Raw genomic sequence first — 24,600 nt, 5'->3', positions numbered from 1 at the left:
CCTGACGTTTGCCACACGCACGGTCGCACGCATGCACACACACACACACACACACACATATTTGCACTTTACTTGTGTATTTTCCATTTATTCCAATACTTTTACTTCTACTTCTACTTCTACTATTTTGGATCCAAACATTGTACTTTTACTCCAGTTACTCTTGTAAAAGCGATACTTTTGTCCCTCAAATGAACAGTTTGGATCTGGTCCCTCTACATCACACACACCATTGACACCAACAAAAACAACAGGCTGGTCTAAAGCTTAGAGCCTATTCTGTGGGGAGCTATATAAGTGCCATGCTACATTATTGTTCCTATGGGGCAAAGTACCAGCCAGGTGGAAGCTGGAAGGCCTATCGACGCTCTGGAACTCTCTGGAATGATCCACTACACACAAAGTGACAAGAAGCTATTCTGTGCACGGATCTTTGCACGTTTCTTATGCGTTTATACCTCGTTTGTTTGATTGCGTTGCATTATTTCTTTGTGTTCCAATTCCTGGCCAACATTTCCTACCATTTTTGCGTCCATTTTGTTTGGCTACTCAAATGAGACTGGCTTCGACGAGCATCCCATCTTATTATCTTAAGCACCGTCTTGGGTTTCTCTCTCTCTCTCTCTCATTCTCTCCCTCCATAACTGTCTTTCCCCACTTGTCCCCCCACTTGTCCCCCCCCCCCCCCTCCTTGAAAGAAGTCCTCGCCTACAAGCACCCTTGAGAAAATGAGGGGGCCAGATATACATGTGCGACGTTCAGAACCGGATAATGGTGCACTTGTTCAACTTAATTGGCCTGGAAAGGCGCTGTAATTTGTGACTGGAGAGCCCCTTACTTGACTTGAGAGACTAAATATAATTTTGCGGTGGAGGAGGAGCCCCTTGCTTAATCAATCCTAACAAAGACGACACTTAAAGTTTATTAGTGCCTGCATCTGCATATCCGCCCTCATGATTTAATAGACAATGCCCCCCCCCCCCCCCCCCCCCACACACACACGCACACACATCTCCAACTCAAATGTGTTGTGTGTGGAGCATTGCATTGATTGCACACTTCTGAAAAGTACAGCTCTCCGTTATTAGAGTCGGTGTAGCCACTGCAGAGTCTATGGGTTTGGATCTAGCGCGGTGCATCCGGCATTGTTGAGCTGTCTGTATATACGAACATGTCCTCCCGGTGGGGGCTCCTCACTGGCAGGTGAGCGAGTATAGGGTGTACAATACACACATAAATGTGTGTGGGGAGGATTCTATTGGCGACTGAAATAGGCCTTATGCAGCCGACACTTCCGTGTTCAGCTTGGGCCGCCAGAACGCTTCCGGTCGGGAGAAACTCATTCACTGTGAACGTACGGTCGTGATTTTGTAGGAATAAAGTTCAGTACTTTATACAACACTATTTCATTTGATAATGTGATGCCATAGTTTTTCATAGTTTGTATTATTTGTGTTGCGACGTTGACATGATGACATGAGTTAGAAACGTCTTAAATCTCCTGTTAAAAACGAGTGTATTTCTCCGTTGTTGCCATGTCCGCTTGTTATAAGCGACTTGGGGCTTGGCTTCTTTTCATAGACCTGGTTGCTTATTTCTCTCACACAATCTGGCAACACCGGTTGTTTACACTGCTGTGTATAACAGCTGGAGACGAGAGGTAGGTGTCGCCAAATTGTGTGAGAAATAAGCAATCAGGTCTATGAAAAGAAGCCAAGCCCCAATTTGCTTATAACAAGCGGACATGGCAACAACGGAGAAATACATGAAGAGCTCTCGTTTTTAACAGGAGATTTAAGACGTTTCTAAATGTATGACAATATTTTGAAAATAACAGATCTACAAGCTCGCAGTGCATCGGCTTTTTTTCAAATGGCCGAAATGTATATAGGGCTGAAGTGTTTCATGTGTTGATGTGTAATAATCAAAATCTACAGAGTAACTAGTAATTCAAGTTTTCAAATAAATGTAGTGAAGTAAAATTGCAATATTTGGATCGGAGATGTAGTGGAGTAGGAGTAAAGTATTGGAAATGGGACATACTCAAGTAAAGTACAAATACTCAAAATTGTACTTAAGTAAATGTACTTTCCACCACTGTGGTCAATACATCATCACTAGTAATGCAGACAGAAAGTGATGGTATCTTTTAGCAACATATGGTACAAAGCAACAACAAAAGCAGCTGGTGTTTACAACGCTTGTCACAAAGCATAGTATCTCCCATGACCGTCCATGCATTGCATGATCTTAATTAAATTGTTTCCAAACTGTGTTTGGAAAACCCCATTGATACTTTCCATGCATAGTAGTATATTCCCCAGTGTCAATTTAACCCCTTAAGACCTGAGGCTGATTCTACAAAATGCCTTCTAAATCAGTAACTCGCATTTTCAAGATTTCTCAAAAGTATTTGAATAGCCAGCTGTACACAGATGCTTTCCCGTGTGGGGGTCCCCGGAACATCCTGACCCTCAACTGCTTATTCGTCTCATGACAGGTGGAACATGGCCGCCGAGGGGTTGTGTGGTTTGTTAGGCTCCACGCACATCCCTTTAATTTGCTTTATTTTGCAATTATTTTCGGTGTTAGCCATTGTTTTTAAACAAACATCCACCAGCATAACAACATGCTTTGAACAAAGAAGAATTTTAAACGGTAAGCGCAGAGATAATAGAAATGTTTGCGCTCTGATGCTTTGCTGTTGGTTTCTGCTGATCCCACTTGGACAATGTCTCAATATGAATAATGCAGAAAAACAAACGCCACAAATAGCAGATGACCACTTCACGCTTCTAAATGAAACGTTGAGGTTGAACTTCCTTGGATATGGCAAGGACTGTCTAAAGAGGACGAGACGCGAAGACCGTATGGGCGACGCCATGTTGCTTATGGTGCTCCATGGAAGGAAAGAAACATGCGCAGTTGAGACCAAGGAAGCTGAACGCGGAAGTGTTGGCTGCATATAGCCCATTGCGCAAGTTTCTTTCCTTCCATGGAGCACCATAAGCAACATGGCGTCGCCCGTACGGTCTTCGCGTCTCGTCCTCTTTAGACAGTCCTTGGGATATGGATACCTTGTGATTTTTCTCGACCACCAGACCAAGGGAACGCTGCCACAATGCACTAAACGACACAAAACAAAAGCCGTGGAAAAGAAACCGGTGGTATACTTGCAGAATACTACTGACTCTACTTCTGCTGTCTGGCGATGTACACCTGAACCCAGATAGAACTTCCGTTGCTCGAGACTGTATGATGGAAGCATTTGTAAATTGTGAGAGGCAACAGTCTGGCAACGCGAGACTAGACCACCAGGAATGCGCCCAGAGCTCGTACTGTAGTGTACTGTGTGCCACTTTACGCTGTGCTGTTCTGGCCACTTTAGGTGTTGCAGCTGTCCGTGCTCGGACACAGACAGACATATGGACATAGCTGCGTAATGGAGCGGAGGCACAGCTCAAAAACATTGGGTCAGTTTTTGAGTCAAATTAACGCTCAGAGTTTTACTGTGTAGGACAATAGAACTATTAGGCTACACACAAAATGGCAGAGATGCTAATGTTTGGCATGCAGACTATATGCACAACAATGACATTTATTATTTTGTTAATGAAAATTGCTAGTTTCTGGTGTTCGATATATTTGTTTTATATGAAGTTAACAAGATATGAATGGGTAGTATATATTTAGTAGTCATGTCCCACACAGTATTAGAAAAAGTAGAGGCCCACACCAAGGTTATTATAGTTTCATGGTCTCCACCAGGCCGAAGGCATGGGGAGAGAGTATGTTTTGGACTCTGTCCGTGTGTGTGTGCGTCCGTCCGCACACACACTCCCTGGATGACAACAATGAACCTCTGCCCCAAATTTTCCAGAATGGCCTGTTATAGTGTGACTAGGAGTAAGGCTGAACGATTAATCGTTTTCAAACCGAAATTGCGATTTGAAACCACGCGATTAGCAAATCGCAAAGGCTGTGATTTTTTTTATCATAATATTCAACCCGGAGCGCGTCTGATCCAGTATTTACAATAAGGCTGTACTGTGCTCTCTATTCTAACCAATCAGAAGTGTCCCTGCAGTGCATGTGACTGCAGTGCATGTGTACACGCTCCCCCAGTGCCCAAAACAAAGTAATCATTTACGTCTACTCTGCGTTCAGTGCGTTGATGCTAATGCTACCATGCTAGAAGTCAGCAGCAGCTGAGGAGCAGATGCAAGCATAGCGCCTGCGGAGCCCGAATAAACTTTCTTAAGTCCGCACAATTTAATCCCAAAGAGATCAGGCACTTCGGGGATATGGCATTATTTTGGTTTTGACGTTACAGACGTCCAACAAGAGAGTTTTGTGCAAGACCTGTCATGGTGCAGCGACAGTAAAAACATCCCACGGCAACACCACAACTTCGCATGGCACGGCGCTGTCCTGTCTGTCCCCTGTTTATTTTAATGCTACATTGTCGTCGTCGTCCCCGATTCTGGTGAACCGGTCTCCATTGTGGTGCATGTACATTTGTAATGATTTGTCTGAGCGAGCTCCGCGAAATTGTACCGAGATCCGAGTAGAGCCGTCATTGAAAAAGAGCTTACACCAGGACCCGTGGTGGGGAAATAGCCGGCCAACAAGCTAATAAACATTACAGTTAAAGTTATGAGCTTGTCTTAAACCTCAGACAAAATGATCTCTAATAATTGATAGCCTAATTATGTCATCACATCTGTCAAAATGTAGCTACACGTATGCAATGCATATGCTTTTATTTGGTTAAAGAAATCCCACCCGTGTGAAGTGAGGGGCGCTCTTATCATCATCATGACGTAAAATAGACACTAGGCCTATGTCTTTGCTCAGACACTGACATAATGGGAATTTAATGTTTGTGTAGGACGTTTGTGACCATACACTAAAGGCTGGATATTGGAGGGGCTATACTGCCCCTAAAAAACAAATAAATCAATTGAACATTACATAATATCTAAATGTGAATATTAAATGAGAATCACAATATTGTGCTCTGATGATTAGATAACTGTAGCCTAATAGCAATTGCACTTAAATAGAAAGTCTGGAAATTACATTGCATTTATGGTCTGTATCCAGAGAGCTGTTTACAATTATTTCTAACATTACAATTTGAACACACATTCTTATTGTAGTTAATTAAACACAGGTCAATTTGGTTAGCCTACATTATTTTGAGCTGTCTCACATCATGTGAATCCTGACATCACTGCCTGGTAAAGTAAATGAATGGTATGCCATTTGGTAATGTTTCATTACTTTTTAAATGGACACAGTGAATACTAAATTGAAGCTTTACTTTTTAAGTGGTGCAACCACTTCATTACGGAGCTTTGTGTGTCTGTGGGTGGGTGGCTGGCTGGCTGGGTCTGTCTGAGCACGAAAATAGCATTTGGTTGGTTTTCACAACCAAGTGTCACTGTTGCGCAGCCTAACACACACACATACTAACTGTATAGGCCCTATATGATGATTTCGGGTGTGACATTACAGTACAGTGACTGTACAGTACACGTTAACTCTGTAATTTCTCGACCGTTTCGGACACAGGGCGGCTCGCCTGAACCGGGCCGGCACCCTGGGCGTGTTCCTGTGGGTCTGGAAGTTTCGGGGACCCCCCCGGGGACGCCCACACGGAGTTGCACCACTTACTTCACATGGGTGTGATTTTAAAAAAAAATATCGCGAGTCAAATCGAAATCGGAATATTGGTCAGAAAAATCGCAATTAGATTTTTTCTCAAAATCGTTCAGCCTTAACTAGGAGGTCACATTTTTTTGATAATACTCTCCAGATGCTGTCCAAAAATCCCACAAATCGTTACACAGTATCTCTACAGTCATGTGTTCAAGACGGATCTATCCAATATTTCATATGTCCTCATAATTGGCTAACATTGGCTTTCAAAGTTTGCAGGATTGGCCCGTTTTGAACAAAAAGCCTCAAATCATGAACGCCATGTGCAATTTACATGCAATCTTTCACGGACTCTAGGCTGAGGAATATATCCCACCCTTTTCACATTGGCCTGTTTTAGCGCCACCAACAGTGAACACATTTTTGGAACAAAATGCCTCAAATCATCCTGCCATCCAAGGCGTGAGAAGAAATGGCACCCTTTTCACATTGGCCTATTGTAGCGCCACCTAGGAGGCCACAACCTGACCTGTCCTGGTGGAGACCTGTGCCCCGAGGGGCACTTTATCTAAGGCTTTATCTAAGGCTTTGGACCTCGGTGGTCCTTGACATGAAAACGTTTGAGAACCGTGGCCACAGCAGCAGCATGTGGCTGCGGCGGTGTGTCGTTGATGATGACCATATAAGGTGGTATCAGCGGTGGATGACGTACTCGGATTGTTTGCAGTACGCAAAAGTATAGCAATGCTACAATGGAGAAATACCCTGTTATAAGTGAAAGTCCTGTGGTCTGTAGAGGAAAATGGAAATACTCGGGTGAGGCCAAAGTACCTCAAAACTGTACTTGCATACGTACAGTGCTTGAGTATATGTGCACTTAACCCATTTTGGGTGGGAACCCCTTTTGGTGTTAGCATTATGTTATGCTTTAGCTATTGAAAAATAGCAGATCTACAAGCTCATAGCGCGCCACCGAGTGGCGCGCTATGAGCTTGTAGGTCTGCTATTTTTGAAAAATCGAAGAACGACTGACATAGAAACATAGCTTTTTCAGAAAACTCAGGATGTAGAAGACATTTTTATAATCTGATCTCAGGTAAAAATGGGTTAATTACTTTACACCACCGGGTATTACGAGTATATTATCATCATCACAGGACATTGCTTATACTGAGTTACTGTAATGGCCGCTCTACTCTGTGTCCTAAACTACATTATACAGGTGGACTGAAATAGCTCACTCTGACACGTCATTTACAATCCAAATTAGAGAATAAGTGTTTGCGTGTGTGTGTGTGTGTGGGGGGGGGGGGGGGGGGGGGGGGGGGGGCTGGCTTGGAGTGCAATGAGACGTGTTGCGCGGGGGATTAAGGCTGAAGAAAAGAGCTAATTTGCAGGCTAATGCATGCTCATGTGCTTGTTGGATCAAAAGGCTGTTGAAGGAAATGGGAGAAGAAGCACAAGACACGCGGTTTATAAATGAATCCTATCACGCTGATGGAGTCGTTTAGCCTGTTCTGAATTATTAGTATTATTTGGGGATTATGTGCTGTGCTGTGTGTGTGTATAACTGGTTCTATATGTGAACAATCTGTGGCTGGCTGCTGGGCAAACAGTGACGACTGCACCTTATCCTTCATTCATTTATTTGGTTGTAGTCGACTATTACCAGCGAGACGCCCTGAGGGCGAGAAGCGACCTCGCCCTTCGCATCCGCCTGGGTGATGGCAGACTGCTGGGCGAGCGCTGGCGCTTTGGCATGGGGGTCAGATCAACATATATTACAATATATAGTACTGGCCATATATGGAGCGTGTCTTGAGTGTACAGGGTGTGATGAGGTCAGATCAACATACGGAACGTCAGAACGGGAAGGACAGGTGGGGGAAGGATCAACATATGGAATGTCGGAACAGGTCAGCTCCATATATGGAGATCTAAGGGTTTGAGGTCAGATGTAGAGTTGCTGGCCGGCTCCATATATGCAGGTCTAGGTGATGATCCGGTCTTCTCCATGTATGGTTATCCAGGGTTTGATGAGGTCAGTGTCGTGATCTTCATGAATGCAGATGGCCTTATGGTGGCGTGACGTGTCACGAGGTGTGATGTCAAAAGGCTTGACCATATATGGAGGCGTGATGTCATGAGTCGTGACCATATATGGAGGGTGACTAACGGACGGGAGATGCAGGTTTTCATCATAATTGTAATTGTGACCTACGGTCCCAATTACCTCTGGGAGAAGACGGAAGCTATAGATGGTTTACAGATGCAACCTCTACCCCTTTTGGTGTTTCAAGCATTATGTTATACTGAAAATGTGGCGCTAATCTTTGAATATATATTCTTTCAGAGCGAACATTTTTAACTCTGGGGGGACGCTGGAACAACATAATTTCAGATGGCCAAATACATATATTTTTGGGGGTCCTTGTTTGAGAACGACTGACATAGAAACATGGGTTATTCAGAAAACTGTCAGGATTTTGAAGACATTTGTAGAATCGTCCTCAGGTCTAAATGAGTAAAAAAAAACGACAAGACGTCGTGTGGAAAGCACATAAACACGAGACACACGCTACTAAACTGTAAGTGTAGATGAAGCATAGAACCATAATGAAGCTATACCTGCTATACCTGTGATATACTATACAGTATATATCCACTCTTCCTGTAGTTTATTTTTTTCCTAATTTTGTTTAGTTTCTCCAGAGCCAATTCCGACTGAGGGTTGCTCTCTCCGCTTGGCTTGGCAGCGCTGGCCGTCGCCCAAAACATCTCTTTGGGCTCGACGCTCCTGCATTCCTGGATGTTATACCCATACTGCAGGAGGAAGTGATGCCACGCAAGGAGGAAGGGGGCGAGCGAGTCGAAAACAAAGCCATCAATGGGATTGGTTGTCTGGACAGAGGCCAGAGCCGCGTGTGCGTGTGCGTGTGCGTGTGCGTGTGTGTGTGTGTGTGTGTGCGTGTGCGTGTGCGTGTGTGTGTGTGTGTGAGAGAGTTATAGGATTGTACTCTGTAGGGATCAGGAGAATGCCAGCTGTGTTCGTGCGTGTGCACGCGCATGTTTTTATATTGTCGCTGTCGGGTGAAACCTCATGTCCAAAACTGTTACTTTCCACGATTCAAAGTTCAAAACTAGCAGATTAAGCTCAAAAGGTGGCACGAATCTGCTACTTTGGATGCTTTCGTGACGCTGTAGGCGGTAGTATGATTGGCCTCTGTCCAATATGCGTTCATTTCTCCCAAAGATATAAATGAATATGCGTTAAAATATGAACATGGTACAGTATGTGTGTACTGTACAGTATGTGTATGATCTGTACCTCTCATAACTCAGCTGTGCGTGCGACGTGCGTACATGTGAGATGCTGCGTCGCCGTGCCAATGCAGCGCTACCAGACCCTGCATGGCCAGCAAAGGCATGCATCCATGTGTTTAACCTTTATACAGAGAGCTATATCCATTACTATACTGCCTACCTGTCCACTTTATTCAATTCAAAGGAGCTTTATTGGCATGAGAAGGCATACGTTTACCGTGCCAAAGCAAGTGGCAAACTAATAAAAACTGTTGAACATGGCCGTATACAGTATATACAGTTGGAGGGTATAGGCTATAGCATTGTGTGAACAGAGCTAGGTCACATTGCGTCGTTATATATATAGTTGGAGGCCATCGATATTGTCCTTTTCTTTTTGCTGAGGTTTGCGTGATCTGCACAAAAGGACAGTTAATCCATTTTGGGCGGGAACCCCTTTTGGTGTTTTAAACATTGTTATAATTTAGCTATTGAAAAATAGCAGATCTACAATCTCATAGCGCGCCACCGAGTGGCGCGCTACGAGCTTGTAGGTCTGCTATTTTTGAAAAATCGTGAAAATATTTATTTCAGAAAACTGGAGGATTTAGAAGGATTTTTTAAAATTTTGAGGTCAGGCCTAAATGGGTCAAATGATAAGGGACAATATCGGTGGCACCCAACTGTATAGGGTATAAAGCTTTTTTGAAACAAATAGCAATCTTTTGCAGGCGCTTTGGAACAAATGGCAGCATTCTTTTTCTCAAGACTATTTAAATTGTATACAAAACAAAGCCTCACATTGAATGTGTTTAAAGGTAGCAGCTCTGTTTACATGTGCAGTAGGTCCAGCGGTCTACAGATAGTAGCCCTCAGGGTGGTTGTATTATATTGGCTAAGCTTATTTTATCGCAACAGTTCACACATCTTGCTGCTGTGTTTGCACATTGTTGTATTTCTCCCAATAGGCATGGGAGCTTTTTGTCATTGGTCATAGTTTCAATCTCACTTTGGGTGTGTGTGTAATCTGTGGGAAGAATGTGTCTCTGATGTCTTGGTATAGTTTAAGGGCCCCAGACGTCATCGAAAATGTCCCCCCCCTGTTTAGCCGACGAGACCGACAATCTTTAAACGTTCATTCCGTCCAATTCTAAGCAAAGATCATGTCTTAGACGGCCCACCGCAGTCCAGTCGCTAGTCGCGCTAGATTTAATCATACCTCCCGTTGTTGTCGATCGGCTCTAGTTTTCTGTTTTGGCTACATCTAGCTGCTTCAGCCACATCCGGGATAACATCCGGTCCGTCGTTAAAAGGGCTCCGCTACTTTAAATCGCTGGGCACTATGATTTAATGAATGAAATAACCCCGGGCAATCAAAGTGGTATAGTGGGCAGGTGGTCACTGTCCCACCGTCTGATATAGAGAAAGAGCCAGGTAACTAAAGCCTATGGTGAACAAAGTGCTCTGCCTGCCACCTTTACTTCTTAAGTACCTGCTATTAGTTGTACAGCCTTTGGTTAGGCTAGCTACTGCTTTTCAAGAAAAGATGAAGGTAATTTCAGAGCTGCCATATCAGTCTGACATTAAGAATTATCACTAGCCAGTTATTCTATAATTGAATAAGTGATCATTCTTAAAAATGTTGTTTGCTGCAAATGTCATTCTTTCTGACATACATTTTTAAAAAATGCATCACTTCATTTTATTTTTGAGCGATGCCTAACCGCTCCAATGACTGGCCGCATGTGTGTGTCTGTCTGTCTGTCTGTCTGTGTCTGGAGTACGAACAGCTGTATTACCCCTGTGTGACCTGAAGTGGCACTGTTGAGCAGCCTGAAGGGTCATTCCCACTTGAGCACATAATTATAACTGCAGCCAGCCAGCAGCTGTAATCACAGAGTTTTTTTCCCCTATCTTTTGCCAAAGCGCTATTTTCCGAGGCCAGCAAAATGCACATGCATTTAAAACATGTCATGTCTCCTGTTGCACTCAATGTTCTATATACCTCTACGGCATAATACAGCCTTATGCTGTATACACATGGTATAATGTTATTCATTCATTTGCCCAGTATGGTGTGTGTGTGTGTGTGTGTGTGTGTGTGTGTGTGTGTGTGTGTGTGTGTGTGTGTGTGTGTGTGTGTGTGTGTGTGTGTGTGTGTGTGTGTGTGTGTGTGTGTGTGTGTGTGTGTGTGTGTGTGTGTGTGTGTGTGTGTCATCTTGTGATCCACCGTGCCACCCTTTCATCTTAGATTGTAAGAAGGGAGCTCTTCATTATCTCAGAATGTTTTGCCAAAGTTTCTTGGAACGTCTGAGCGGCGTCTGGTCTCACAGTCATATTATTATAATCTCAGAGCTTTTGTGTCGAAACGTAATGTAGGCCATTAAAGCAAATTCACAGTTTTTCCATATCAAAATGTTTCATGAGATGCTTTTTCTATCCTTCCCATATTTGCCTTTCAAAAAGTTTCAGAATGCTGTCGCGACTCGCTACATGCAGGGGGTGGATCTCAGACAGCCGTTCTTTAGTCTGTCTCTCAGAACAGAAACGAGCAATAAAGGTATGAGCACAGAGGATCAGACGGAAGTTTGGAGGAAATATGCATCCTCTGATCTACAGCAGCAAGTCAGACAACGGCGCAGTTGGTCTGAAATAATTGCTTATAATTGGCGGACATAATGGCGTGCTTTCATGGCCTATCTTGAACAGGCACGCTTGTTGTCCGTTCTATTATTGAGCCACTGTTTACTGACAGCCCTTGATCACGCTGTGGCATTCTTTGATGTCTTGCTCCTGCACGCCATGTCCTGCACTGTACAGTACTGTAGTATATTGTAAATCAGAGAGACATACTTCCCACCGATTCCACACAGCCAAAGTGAATTTGAAACTATGTCCAAGGACAAAAAAACCTACTGGGAGAAATACAACAATGTGCAAACACAGCAGCGAGATTTGTGAACTGTTGCGATAAAAGAAACTTAGCCAATATAATACAACCACCCCGAGGACTACTATCTGTACCGAGTCGACCGCTAGACCTTCTGCACATGTAAACAGAGCTACCTAAACACATCTTGAATCTGAGGGTTTACTTTGAAATAGTCTTGAGAAAAAAATGCTTTTTGTCCCAAAGTGACTGCAAAAGATTGCTATTTGTTTCAAACAACGCTTTATACCGTGTATATATAACATATATTATGATGCAAGGTGACATAGCTCTGTTTACACAGACGTCAGGGTTCAATCCCCAGCTGGGGCATACCAAAGACTCTGAAAAATGGGACCCAGTGCCTCCCTGCTTGTCACTCAGCATCAAGGGTTGGATTGGGGTATAAGTCCCTGTGACATAGAAGCATCATCCATGTCCACAGGGTGTACGTGTACACCAAGCTGCCTCAGGCTACAGAAACAGGAGATAGGCCCCTATGGCCATGGGGTCCTATGGGCCTCATTGCTCGGCAAGACTTACTTTGGCAATGTTAAACATATGTTTTTGAATTGTAATTGTAAATTACAACCTATTGACCTATTAAATAGGTCTGAGTGGCTTATCGTGGGGCGGCAGTGGCTCAACGGGTAGAGTGGCCGGTAGAGCAGGATGGGAACCGTGAGGTTTCCAGTTCAATCCGGGGCTCCCCCAGAGTTTGTGTCGAAGTGTCCTTGAGCAAGACTCAACTCCTAATCCCAATGAGCTCCCGATGAGCAGGTTAATGCCTTGCATGGTTTCCTCCGCCATTGGTGCATAAATGGGTGAATGTAATGCACAGTCTACCTAAAGCACTTTGGATAAAAGCACTATATATAAATAATGCACCATTTTCGGTATAGGCTGAGAATGAGGCTGTCTATCTTCTATTCAACGTGCTAGACGGACTGAGATGCATCGCTGAGGTGGAACACGACACACACCATCAACTGTCTGCAAGTACTTAAGTTACCGCATTAGTTACCCCAAGCCGTGCTACTCCTAAGATGAGTTGGCGGTGCACAGGATCGAACCCAGAACCTTGTGGTCCAAAAGGCGAGTAGCTCTATCGATTCAGCTACCCAGACAAGCAAACAACTGTAAAGTATGTCTCCCTAAGTGCCTTGATGTAATGTAAATATGATTTGAGTGAAGCCATGGCACGAGTAGAGATCGTAGGGTCTGTAAATGCTTGCTTGTTTTTATAAAGGTGGAAACATTGGAGAATGGACAGACTAACTTTGTTGCTTCAGATCCTTTATAAAATATTGTTGCTGTTGGGCAGAAACCTCTTACCTCTTAACCCATTCAGGCCTGACGTCGAAATAAAAAAAAAATGTTTTCTAAATCTTGACAATTTTCTGAAAGATTTGAGGCACATTTTAACGATTTTTCAAAAATAGCAGACCTACAAGCTCATAGCGCGCCACTCGGTGGCGCGCTATGAGCTTGTAGATCTGCTATTTTTCAATAGCTAAATTACAAGGGGTTCCCGCCCAAAATGGGTTAAATTAGTGCCCTACTTGATCACAAAAGCATCAAAAGTAGCTGATCTGCAAGCTCCAAACGCGGGTTCAAGGGCGACTCGAAACGACGCGTTTTCAGCTTCTGTTTTTGAATTTGAATCCTGAAAAGTAACAGATTTGGACATATGAGGTTTCCACCCAACAGAGATGATATAAAATATATCGACTGCTTGATTATGGTTGGCACACTGGAAACAAATGGGATGGTTTCAGAATAATGCTAAATCTTGGACAAAGTGTGATGACAGACACCTGGGTCAGTGGGTGTCATCACAGCTAACATAACGTCAACAAAAAAGACGGATTACGGTATACAGCTTTTCAACATGAACCTTTTCCCGGTGTGTTTTAGCTCAGTTTAGCGGAATATGTGTTTCCAAAAAACAGCCAGAAGCTCAACAAGAGTAACAGTTTAATTTCATGGGTCTGACACACTCACTCTAATTTCTAGCACAAATGGCCATGTCTTCATAGCAAGCCTGACAGCTGGCCTGACAGGCCAACTGTTGTGTATGAGAATAACGCAAATGCATTTATTTCAATTCATGTTTACAGACGAGGCCGGGCACGCACGCACACACACACACACAGAGAGAGAATTATCATTGTAGAAGAAGCTACATGTATATCGTCTTGGTCAATGTCCAAAAACGGTTACTTTTCAGGATTCTTTTTTCTTTTAACTGTTCTACTGCATAACCCGCGTCCCCTGCTATTTAATCCAATATTATACGCTGCCGAGATTGTTTTATTACCTTTAGAGCATACGGCAAAGTATTTGCAGCTTTCAACCACAAAAATCTGTCGAAAAATTGGTTTGTTGTTGATCAGAAGCACCAGCGGCCATGACAATGCGAAACGAAACCACCATGCACAGCATGTTGTAGTCTAAACAAACCGTCCACTTGCATTGGGCTCAATTTCCCAGAAGCCCTAGCAGCCCAGAGGATGACTTGATTTCCGGTTTCGTCATCATAACGTGACGGCCTCGTCACCAGGTCCGGGACAAATCCGCTGTTTCTTTTTAATCATTTTAAAACGGCGAATTGAACGCATTAAACAAATAGCGGGTTTAGCGTATTACACACGGTGGAACCCTGGATTAAACAATTAGCCGCCGTCAAAGTGTTAAGGGTAAAAGTAGCAGGTCTTCAAGCTCCAAATGCATCGCTCCGTGCAGTGTTTCGAGCTTGCACACATGTCACTTTTGATGGTAAATGGTAAATGGTGCATTTATATAGCGCCTTTATCCAAGGCGCTTTACATAGATTGTGCATTACAATCACCCATTCACACACACATTCATACACCGATGGCAGCGGAAACCATGCAAGGTACCAACCAGCACATAGGGAGCAATTTGGGGTTCAGTGTCTTGCCCAAGGACACTTCGACATGTAGACAGGAGGAGCCGGGATTCGAACCGCCGACCCATGGATCATTGGACGACCTGCTCTACCTCTTGAGCCACAGTCGGCCCTTTTGTGTGACGTTGTACGTGTACGATCAAGTAGGGCATTTAATTTCCGGGGGGGGGGGGGAAACTAAAAGGTTAGAATATGGAGATGAGAAGTAGACAGGAACGATATGGGAACCGTACCTCTGGGTCAGACTGTGTGCCTGCTGTGTTCAAGACCCCTGCCACGGTACTACCAGATACCTGTTGTGAGACTACAGCTATGTGATGCCTAGCGTGAAATGGAAACACCAGTTTAGTGCTAGCCTTAGCTGTTTTGCAATTCTAATGTCTGTTTGCCGAGTTTGCTAGAATTCATAATTGAATCAATATGCCGAACAGTGCAACGTCAAATTACTAATTTTGTAATTTGTTAATTAACTCTTTTGGGAAGGTGTCCAAAAGAATTATGGAACATTTATTTAAGGCTTTGCCTTCCATAAATTAGTATTTTAGTCAGTTTGCCAAGTATACAAAAAAATTGACACATTCCGAAACAGACCCTGAGGATAATTTCTGCTGTTACATTACACTTGTAATGGGGGTCCGGCGACCCCCATGGGTCCTTGGGAGGGTTCAAGGGGTCCCCAGCTAAAGTCGTTATCGTAACAATCATTTTAACCACTTCATTCATTTAAACGTTGGCTATTCAAAAATAGCACATCTACAAGTGTCACTTCGTGCCCCGCTGCTATCTTTTGCATCTGCTATTTCTGAAAAATATCACAACATTTGGATTTATTTTTAACATAAATTCTTCTCTTCCGGACTCCCACCCGGGCACAAACCCTTTTCAGATGGGGGTCTGTGGCCAAATGTATATCAATTTGGGGGTCCTTGACATGAATACGTTTGAGAACCAGACTTTACATTACATTTTGATTTAGACTTGAGGAACCCAGTAGACGTATCATTGAAATGGAAATAGAGGTCTGGTCTGCATTGACTTGTGGGCTCTGTTGCAGTGAGCAACTCAATTCCAGTCTGGTCAGCATAGAGTGGTCAATTAGTGTCCATTAGGCTTGGCATACATACAGTACGTTATTTCCATGTGCTACAAAGCCTTTTATTTGGGAACTTCCAAGTGAATTCTTTTTTCTTTTTGAGTGGTGCAACCACTCCAAGGAACAGCAATGTCCGTGTTAACCTATGTGTGTGACTATGTGTTAACCTATGTGTGTGACTATGTGTTAACCTATGTTTGTGTGTGACTCATGTGTGACTCATGAGTACCAGTAGGGGCGCTGTCGTGCCAGAAAGAGAGAGATAGTGCTGCACTGTTGCCTGCTAATGAGAGAGAGAGAGAGAAAGGGGGGGGGGGTGGAAGGGGGGGAGTTGCACCACTCAGTTCACACGGGTGTGATTTTTGAGTGGTGCAACCACTCCAACGAACAGCAATGTCCGTGACTATGTGACCACCTATGTGTTCACCAAAAGTGGCGCTGTTGTGCCAGAAACAGAGAGAGAGAGAGAGATAGTGCTGCACTGCTGCCTGCTAATGAGAGACAGAGAGAGAGAGAGAGGGGGGGGGGGAGTTGCACCACTCAGTTCACACGGGTGTGATTTTTTTCTTATGATAAACAATAGAGATTATGCTCCCACATCCAGAGTCCACCCTACAGCCTAAACCCCTGGTGAAATATTGATGTCCTGTGACAGAGGTGTGCTTGTAGAACAAAATAGAGAAATGCTTTTCAGAATGCCTAACTACTACATAAATCTCATCTTTTAAAGATGTGTCATGAATAATAGAGGATGCCGAAATGATGAACAGCTGTTATTAATACCTATAGGGGGCCATGGCTGCGGTTCAATTATTATCCCCCAACCCAACCAAACTCCACACTCAAATCTCACCTCAAGCTATACTCTCAAAGGTGAACTTTGAGAACCAATAAAAACATGTCTCAACATCAGGATACAGGAACAGTTAGGGCCCAGGTAGGGCCGGGCCTTCATTTCCAGGCCTGTTGATAACTCTAGTTTTCACCGACTGCCGGGCGCGGCTGCGCTGATAACTTTGGGGGCGGGCCCGTCTAGAGTTTGCATGGACAGGTATCGGTCAAAAGGGAGACATCGAAGAGGAAGGACGTGTGAGAGAGGATGTATGAATAACGTATGGATTGTTAGAACAGGTCAGCTCTATATATGGAGATCTAAGGGTTTGAGGTCAGATAGAGTTGATGGCCGGCTCCATATATGCAGATCTAGGTGATGATGCAGTCTTCCACATGTATGGCTATCCAGGTTTTGAATTTTGAATCTGACTCCTGAAAAGTAACAGTTTTGGACACATGGGGTTTCCACGCGACAGAGAAAATATTTATATATATTTTTATGAATGCCCCATACTCCGTCATACTACACTGTCACACAAAAGTAGCAATGATAGCTGATCTACAAGGACAGTGTGTTATGAACTTGTAGATCTTATAGAATCTGCAATGAATGAAAAGTGACTCTGCCATATGTGTGCAGGCTTCTGAAAGTCAAAATGATGCTTCATTTCAACATTACCAGGTGCCCCTCACTTCACAAGAGTGTTATTTTTAAGTGTGTGTGTGTGTGTGTGTGTGTGTGTGTGTGTGCGTGTGCGTGCGCGTGCGTGTTTTATACGTAAATATTGAACCAATGAAATGTATCAACAAAACCTTGTGACTAATTAATAACTTGGATCCATCACAGGTTTGTTTTTTCAGACGTACAAGGTTTCTGCCCGACAGCAACAATATACATACAGCACACAGAGGGTGTTCGTTCAGGTCCATATGTTGCAGTTTGACTGTATATTATAGGACCCAGACATCTCCTGTTGCAAGGTCTGTCACTATGCGGCCCCGTCATGTATCTGTCACTGCCTGACGCCGCGCCAAACGAAATAACGGTGCACGGCCAAAAGAGGAGGGAAAAAAAACAGAAAAGCGTCTGGCGTCCACACTATGCCTGTGGCCTTCCTGCCGTTTTCACACCGTTCTCTCTCGTGTTCCCATTCTCTGTCTGTCTGTGCACCCCCCCCCCCCCCCCCCCCCACACCCCCCAGCGTTCCAAGGACAAGCATTTGTACGCTCCACGGATTGACTAGGGCTGTGAATTGTATACGAGGCAGTCGGTATACAACCCCCCCCCCCCCCCCCCCCCCCTCTGCCATAATATTAACCCATTTTGACCTGAGATCAGATTCTAATAATGTCTTCTACATCCTCACAGTTTTCTGAAAAAGCTATGTTTCTATGTCAGTCGTTCTTCGATTTTTCAAAAATAGCAGACCTACAAGCTCGTAGCGCGCCACTCGGTGGCGCGCTATGAGCTTGTAGATCTGCTATTTTTCAATAGCTAAAGCATAACATAATGCTAACACCAAAAGGGGTTCCCGCCCCAAAATGCCAAAATGGGATAAGTGATTCATTTCTCATTTCTGATAAAGAACGAGTCATTCAAATCAGAATAGTTCGGATCAGATTTCCTAAAAAAGAAAGGGAAGCCAAAGCAAAACTAGGCAGATGCACTCACTGGCATATCTCCGCCATGGTGGAGATATATAGGCCTATAGGCTGATATACTATTATTGTCATATACAGTAGGTGGCATTGGTCACCTATGACTTACAGTATCTACCTGACTAGACAGATAATGACGCAGACTGTTCAGAAAAAGCTGTTGGAGAAGCCATATGAAATGTAGCCTATATTTATTGGTTATTTCAATGTTTTGAACAAGGATGCGCTGGATTAAACTCACCACGGAACAACTAGTGCAGGGCATGATCATTGATCATTTAATTTAATTAATAATTATTTAGCTTACTATACTATTAGTTACTGTTGACTGTGGCCTACTACAATATGACTTGGAAACAGATGGCATTACCATGAACTTGGATTTTAGACCTGTGCTGCTTCCGTAAGAGCCCATAACATGAATAGGCCTAACAACAATCAGAACATTATGATCGAAATTCTTCACAGATGTAAATTGATGGGAAAATGGCCCAGTACCCCCTCCCCTCTCTCTCTCTCCAAAGCAACTGAATGGCCTGGAGTGACTGGGTGTTGAAAAGCCGGTCGTTATAGCTACTTTTTTGTTTTTGCGGGTCACATGGTGGGCGGACCATTGATTAATATATTGTTTTGCGGGGCAGGTTTGCTCCCGGGGCGGGACGGGCGGGCTATGAAAAAAAGCCGGCACACGTATCACTTATAGACATACACACAACTTGTTTTCCACTCTGTGTTTTGGTTCTTTTAACCACACCATCCGTAGAAATCAAGCAATGTTTGATATAGCTCTGGTCCCGAGTACGTTCTCTCTAACGCTCAGTCAATGGTAATTTATATTGACCAGAACTGAGGGCGCTGAGTGGAGTAAATCAGGTGGGCATTTTATGTTCTGCCCAAAAGGTGTATTATACAGAGAAGGTGGGGTCCTGAGAGGATTCCCATCCTGGAGAATAGACTTTCAACAACACAAAACAGCCTTTGTTTTACCGAGTAGAGAAATAGTTTTGTTGTTTGTTTGTTTGTTGTTTATTTCTTTTTTTACTAAAGTTGGAGAACTCACGGTAGTGGAATTGTTGGTCTATGAGAATAGCAGCGCGCCTGGCAGAGCATTAGAGAGAGAACTCCCTAACGCTCTGGACCGCGGCTACAGCTGAACGTCATCCGTGTTCAACATAATTCAGTAGCCGAGGTGGCTTTGCCATTAACACTAGCGCGTCGGAGCGGTCAGGCTGACCGATTTTGAAATTTTGAAGTGGATTTTCTTTGCCCATGAAGTCCTGAGAAAGTTCCCCTTGCATGACTTTTTCTAAATGTTCGATTCAAACCATCTCTGTTTTTTTTTTCATCTGAAACGTTTTGGAAATATGATTTTAGACATAATTCTACTAAAATGTCTGCTCTTTTGCGGTCCGTGGGACCGCTCTTAGAGCCCTCACCCTTTCTCCCCCACAAGCCGTGCTGTTCACACCTTCCTCCCGGCTGGAGACGGGCATTGTTCAAGCTAATGTGTCATTTGCATTCCAACCTACATGTGGAAGTCCACATGTAGGCAAACTTACATTACAAACTTACATAAACTAAATGTTGTTTTAGATGTTATATTTCTTATATGCGGTTTGCAGAAATAACGATGTCTGACTTTATTTCTCGAAACGGAAAAAGAAATATGTTGACTATACACACCATCTTTAGCATAATTATGTTGGAATAATAAAGTTTATAGCATTGTGACTATGTCGCGCATATTCATTTCATATATCAGCGCATCAAAAATATTTTTACTTTATTTTTCGGAGGGCACGCTAAACGAACAGTGTAAAAATGACATGAATCAATGACATGAATCATTCCAACGCGATAGACCTCCTTCCCTATAATGTATCCCCTCTATATAAAAATGACAATATATAACGCTAATGTCGTATTTATTTTATTGTCTCAATACAAAGATGGACAGTGTAATTGCTGCGCAAGGGTAATTAATTATAGTGACATGTGAGCGCTATATTGAATATATAGCGCTCAGATCGTCACTATAATTATAGTTTCTGAAATGAAAAAGAAAATATGGTGTGTTGTACAGAAACTAGCTATAGCTAGCGCTATATTGAATATATAGCGCTCACATCGTCACTATAATTATAGTTTGGTAAACTGAAATGAAAAAGAAAATAACTTTTCTGCACGCGACCAGTGGAACTGATTTCCACGCATCACGGCTCTCTTTTTTCTCTCTCCCTCCCTCTCTCGTGGAGAGGGAGAAAATATCCAAGTAACTGACGGTGAGGTATGCGGAAGTGCATTTTAGATAACGCTGTAGCACTATTTGTGGCGGTGATGCGTCACATGACTTGATCTATCCTATGGTGTATATATAAACCGTGCTGCTGCTACGGATCTCTCTGCTGGCACAATAAATCAAATATATATAAATGACATCGATCATAGGCGGCGGCTAGGCCAGGCTTAGCCTTCCCAACAATTATGCTGGGTATTTTTAAAATATATATAGGCTAATATGTGGCTAGCCGGCCGCTCCCAAACTCCCAACTCCTTTGTCTGTAGCCTAAACTTTTCTGATTTGCACGCACGCACGCACAGCTGTCGCGCATATTCATTTCATATATCAGCGCATCAAAAATATGGTGAAATATGGTGTGTTGACTGACTGGCGTATTGTTTCCACCTATCTATTGAGCATAGCTAAATAAATACATGTTGAAAAATAACTTTGAGTTGTCCTGTCGAGTTGAAACGCTGCCTTGAATTAGTTGGAATGTGACATTTAGAAGACAATGGCAAGTCGTCAACCCCCCGCCACGGGGGGAGAGGTGTGAAGAGATGCAGGGAGAGAGTGGCCAATGGAATTGCACGAAAAACACCGGTCAGCCTGACCGTTAGCCGTCATAGTAGTAGTGATTTTAATTCAGACATGCTAGTGTTAAAGGGACATTAAAAAAATATATATATTTTTTTTTCTTTTATTTTAGATTGTCTGAGCTCAATTGCACCCCCAAAAAACTGAACTTTTAACATTCAGTAGATTTTCTCTGGTCTGGGGGTTTCTGGCTCAAACAAATGAGTCCACAAATCCCATAGATGACATAGGAATTTGCCAGCAGATGTCACTGTTGAGGGATTTTGCCTGTTTTCGTTGCAGCTCAAAAGGCTTCAGAACACACAGAGAGAACCCCCAGGCCACAGAAAATCCACTGAATGTTCAGAGTTCAGGTTGTGTGCAGGGTGTAATTGATGTCATAAAACCTAAAAATAAATGAAAATGAATGTCACGAAACCTTTAATGTTCCGTGCGGTGACAGTATTCACTATGTATACTTGTACAGTACATACAGTACAGTACACACATGCATGACATGCACACGTGGCAAAGGGACGCCAGATGTGGCCCTGCTGTGCATGCGGCCTCCAACGGCTCTTAATGAAGGGCATTCATGCTGTCCCACTCGCAGTTAACACAGTTCACGCGCACACACACACACATACTGTACACACACTGCTCTGCTCTTCCCCCTTCTAGAGAGAGAGCGAGAGAGAGAGATGTTGTGAAGCGATCAAAAGGGAGAGCACCAGTGTTGCCATGTTTGATTATTATAAGCGATTTGTTCCTGTACAGTTAATTGCTTGCAAATTATTGGTACATTTGGTAGTTATATTACAAACTACAAACCCCCAGATTTGTGTTGATGAAATGTTTTCCCACTCCAACAATCTGTGACCAGCAATATCTGAAGTTGATTCTCGTGGGTGTCGAATCACAACACCTTGTGAGCTTGTATAACGCATATAATAGGTTTAAAGTGCTCATGTCGTGGCGCTCGCTTCTTTGTGGCCAATTATTGTTTTCTCAGCCACCGGTCTTGCTTATACATCTCTCTCTCTCTCGCAAGATCCGGCAACACCGGAGAGAGAGCGACACGGCAGAGGGAAGAGGGAACAGACCTGCCGGACAGCTTGGAGAGCAGCGTGAGGCCGCGCTTGTCACTTCTCCTTCCACCCAGCCCGTCTATTGGCATGGGCCCCACCATGCACCAGAAGAGCACTCACTGTACCTGCATTGGGCATCTGTGGAGGGGGCGGGGGGGTGTGTCGCGCCGCAGGCCCTCGGCGCCTCTTTAGCGGCCAGGCAATCTGCTCCGTGTGCCCCGGCCCGCCGTAGGACACACACGACGACCATGATGATGACACACACACACACACACACACACACACACACACACACACACACCACTCACACAGAGGCACATGGTGGACAGACTGGCGTGTAAACAGTTGGGCACACACGTGCCTGTAGGCTATTACTATACTACACACACTGAGGACGTGTTGCTTCACTGTCCTGCAGTATAGAGCGTCTCAGTCCCGCCTCCTACCCTGGACCAGGAAATGAAACCCAATGCATTTTCCTCATAGACATTTCTTAAAGTATTATTGGGGTATTATTGGGGTATTATTGGGGTATTATTGGGGTTGTCAACAGGGTTGTCAATACGGTTGTCACACACACTTATTATTTCCGCATTTGGATCACGTGTCTCTTCTCCCTCAGTCCCTCTTGTGCTGAAATCATCTGTCGATATGATGTGATCAATGATCGTTTATCGGTGTTTCTTCACATTGTTTAAATGTCCCTAAAGAGTGGATTGGTTGATTTGATCGGCCGGTCTCTTCTCTCTATATCTATACTCATGACAACACAAACAATATTTTGGACCAAACAAATAATTACAAAGAAGAAAAAAACGGCAGGTTACAACACTTTTTTTGTTTTTCTTCTTTGTAATTATTTGTTTGGTCCAAAATATTGTTTGTGTTGTCATGAGTTGTCACGACTCGAGTTGGCTTTGTCCGCGGTGTAACCGTCTTTAAATAAATACTTTAAGAAATATCTATGGGAAAAATGCATTGGGTTTCATTTCCTGGTCCAGGGTAGGAGGCGGGACTGCGACACTCTATATGGGCGCTCCCTATTCATGCACAAACATCATTTTGAGAACGGAACAGCAGATATACAAGCACGCAGCATGTCACTTCATGCCTTGCTGTGAGCTTTCAATTCAATTCAATTCAAACTTTATTCAAGACACTCACAGGGCGGTCCCATAGGGTGGAAGACATAAAACATAAAAACACAAAAGTAAACAAACTATAATATTAACTAGATAAAGTGCCCCTCGGGGCACAGGTCTCCACCAGGGCAGGTCAGGTTGTGGCCTCCTGGTGGCGCTATAATAGGCCAATGTGAAAAGGGTGCCATTTCTTGTGCCTTGGATGGCAATTGGATGATTTGAGGCATTTTGTTCCAAAAAAGTGTTTTACAAAAATCCACCTGTTGGTGATGCTATAACAGGCCAATGTGAAAAGGGTGGAATATATTCCTCAGCCTAGTAAGAAAGTCTGTGAATGATTTCACGTAAATTGCATGCTGCGTTCATGATTTGAGGCTTTTTGTTCAAAACGGGCCAATCCTGCTAACTTTGACAGCCAATGTTAACCAATTAGGATGGAATATGAAATATCGGACATATCCGTCTTGAACACATGACTATAGAGATAGTGTGTAACGATATGCAGGATTTTTGGACAGAATCTGGAGGAGTAATATATATTTTGTTTTTCAAAAGTCGGCCTCCTGGTGGCGCAAATGTGTGTGCAAAATGTGGCATCGACCGGGTTAACGTGGCCGGAAATTAGCTGGTAACGGACGGACGGACGGACGGACTCTCTCTCTCACACACACACACACACACACACACGCCGATGGAGTGCAAAACATACTCTCTCCCCATGCCTTCGGCCTGGTGGAGACAACAAAGCATTAAACAAACAAGGGGGACGTATCTCTGTACATACAGGCTAGAACGCCAGTGGCTCCACAGCTTAGATGACAGCCTAACAGAGCTCTTAGGCAGGGTTGGAAAGTGCTACAATGATGCTGTTCACAGAGTCTGTTAACCTGCACATCAGGTTTCGTAGCACAGCAGGGCAAGTGGGTACATTTATTTCTACAAACATTTGACTGGCACTACAGCATCTTGGGGCTTTGAGAGCAGGAGTCTCATGCAGTCATTATAGGCCACTGTCATTTTTTGCAGGCTGCCCTTTTTGTAGTGTCGCCACAAGTGGGCAGTGTACAGCGGAGTACAATAGGCTTTAAAAAGTGAGATT

General features: G+C 43.8%; 1 long non-coding RNA gene across 1 annotated transcript in view; it reads left to right on the top strand.

The window, feature by feature from the left end:
* LOC306914230 overlaps window positions 1–23,321 on the top strand; it is a 92,088-nt gene extending 68,767 nt beyond the window's left edge. The window contains exon 3 of the long non-coding RNA XR_013788675.1: window positions 22,323–23,321. This is a non-coding gene — a long non-coding RNA (uncharacterized lncRNA). The remainder of the gene's footprint in view (window positions 1–22,322) is intronic.
* Window positions 23,322–24,600: the final 1,279 nt, after the last annotated feature.

The sequence above is a fragment of the Electrona antarctica genome, assembly GCF_951216825.1.
Source record: "Electrona antarctica genome assembly, chromosome: 21".
Taxonomy (NCBI): Eukaryota; Metazoa; Chordata; class Actinopteri; order Myctophiformes; family Myctophidae; genus Electrona; species Electrona antarctica.
Note: the sequence above shows the minus strand (reverse complement) of the source record. Positions and strands in the feature narration are given on the sequence as shown.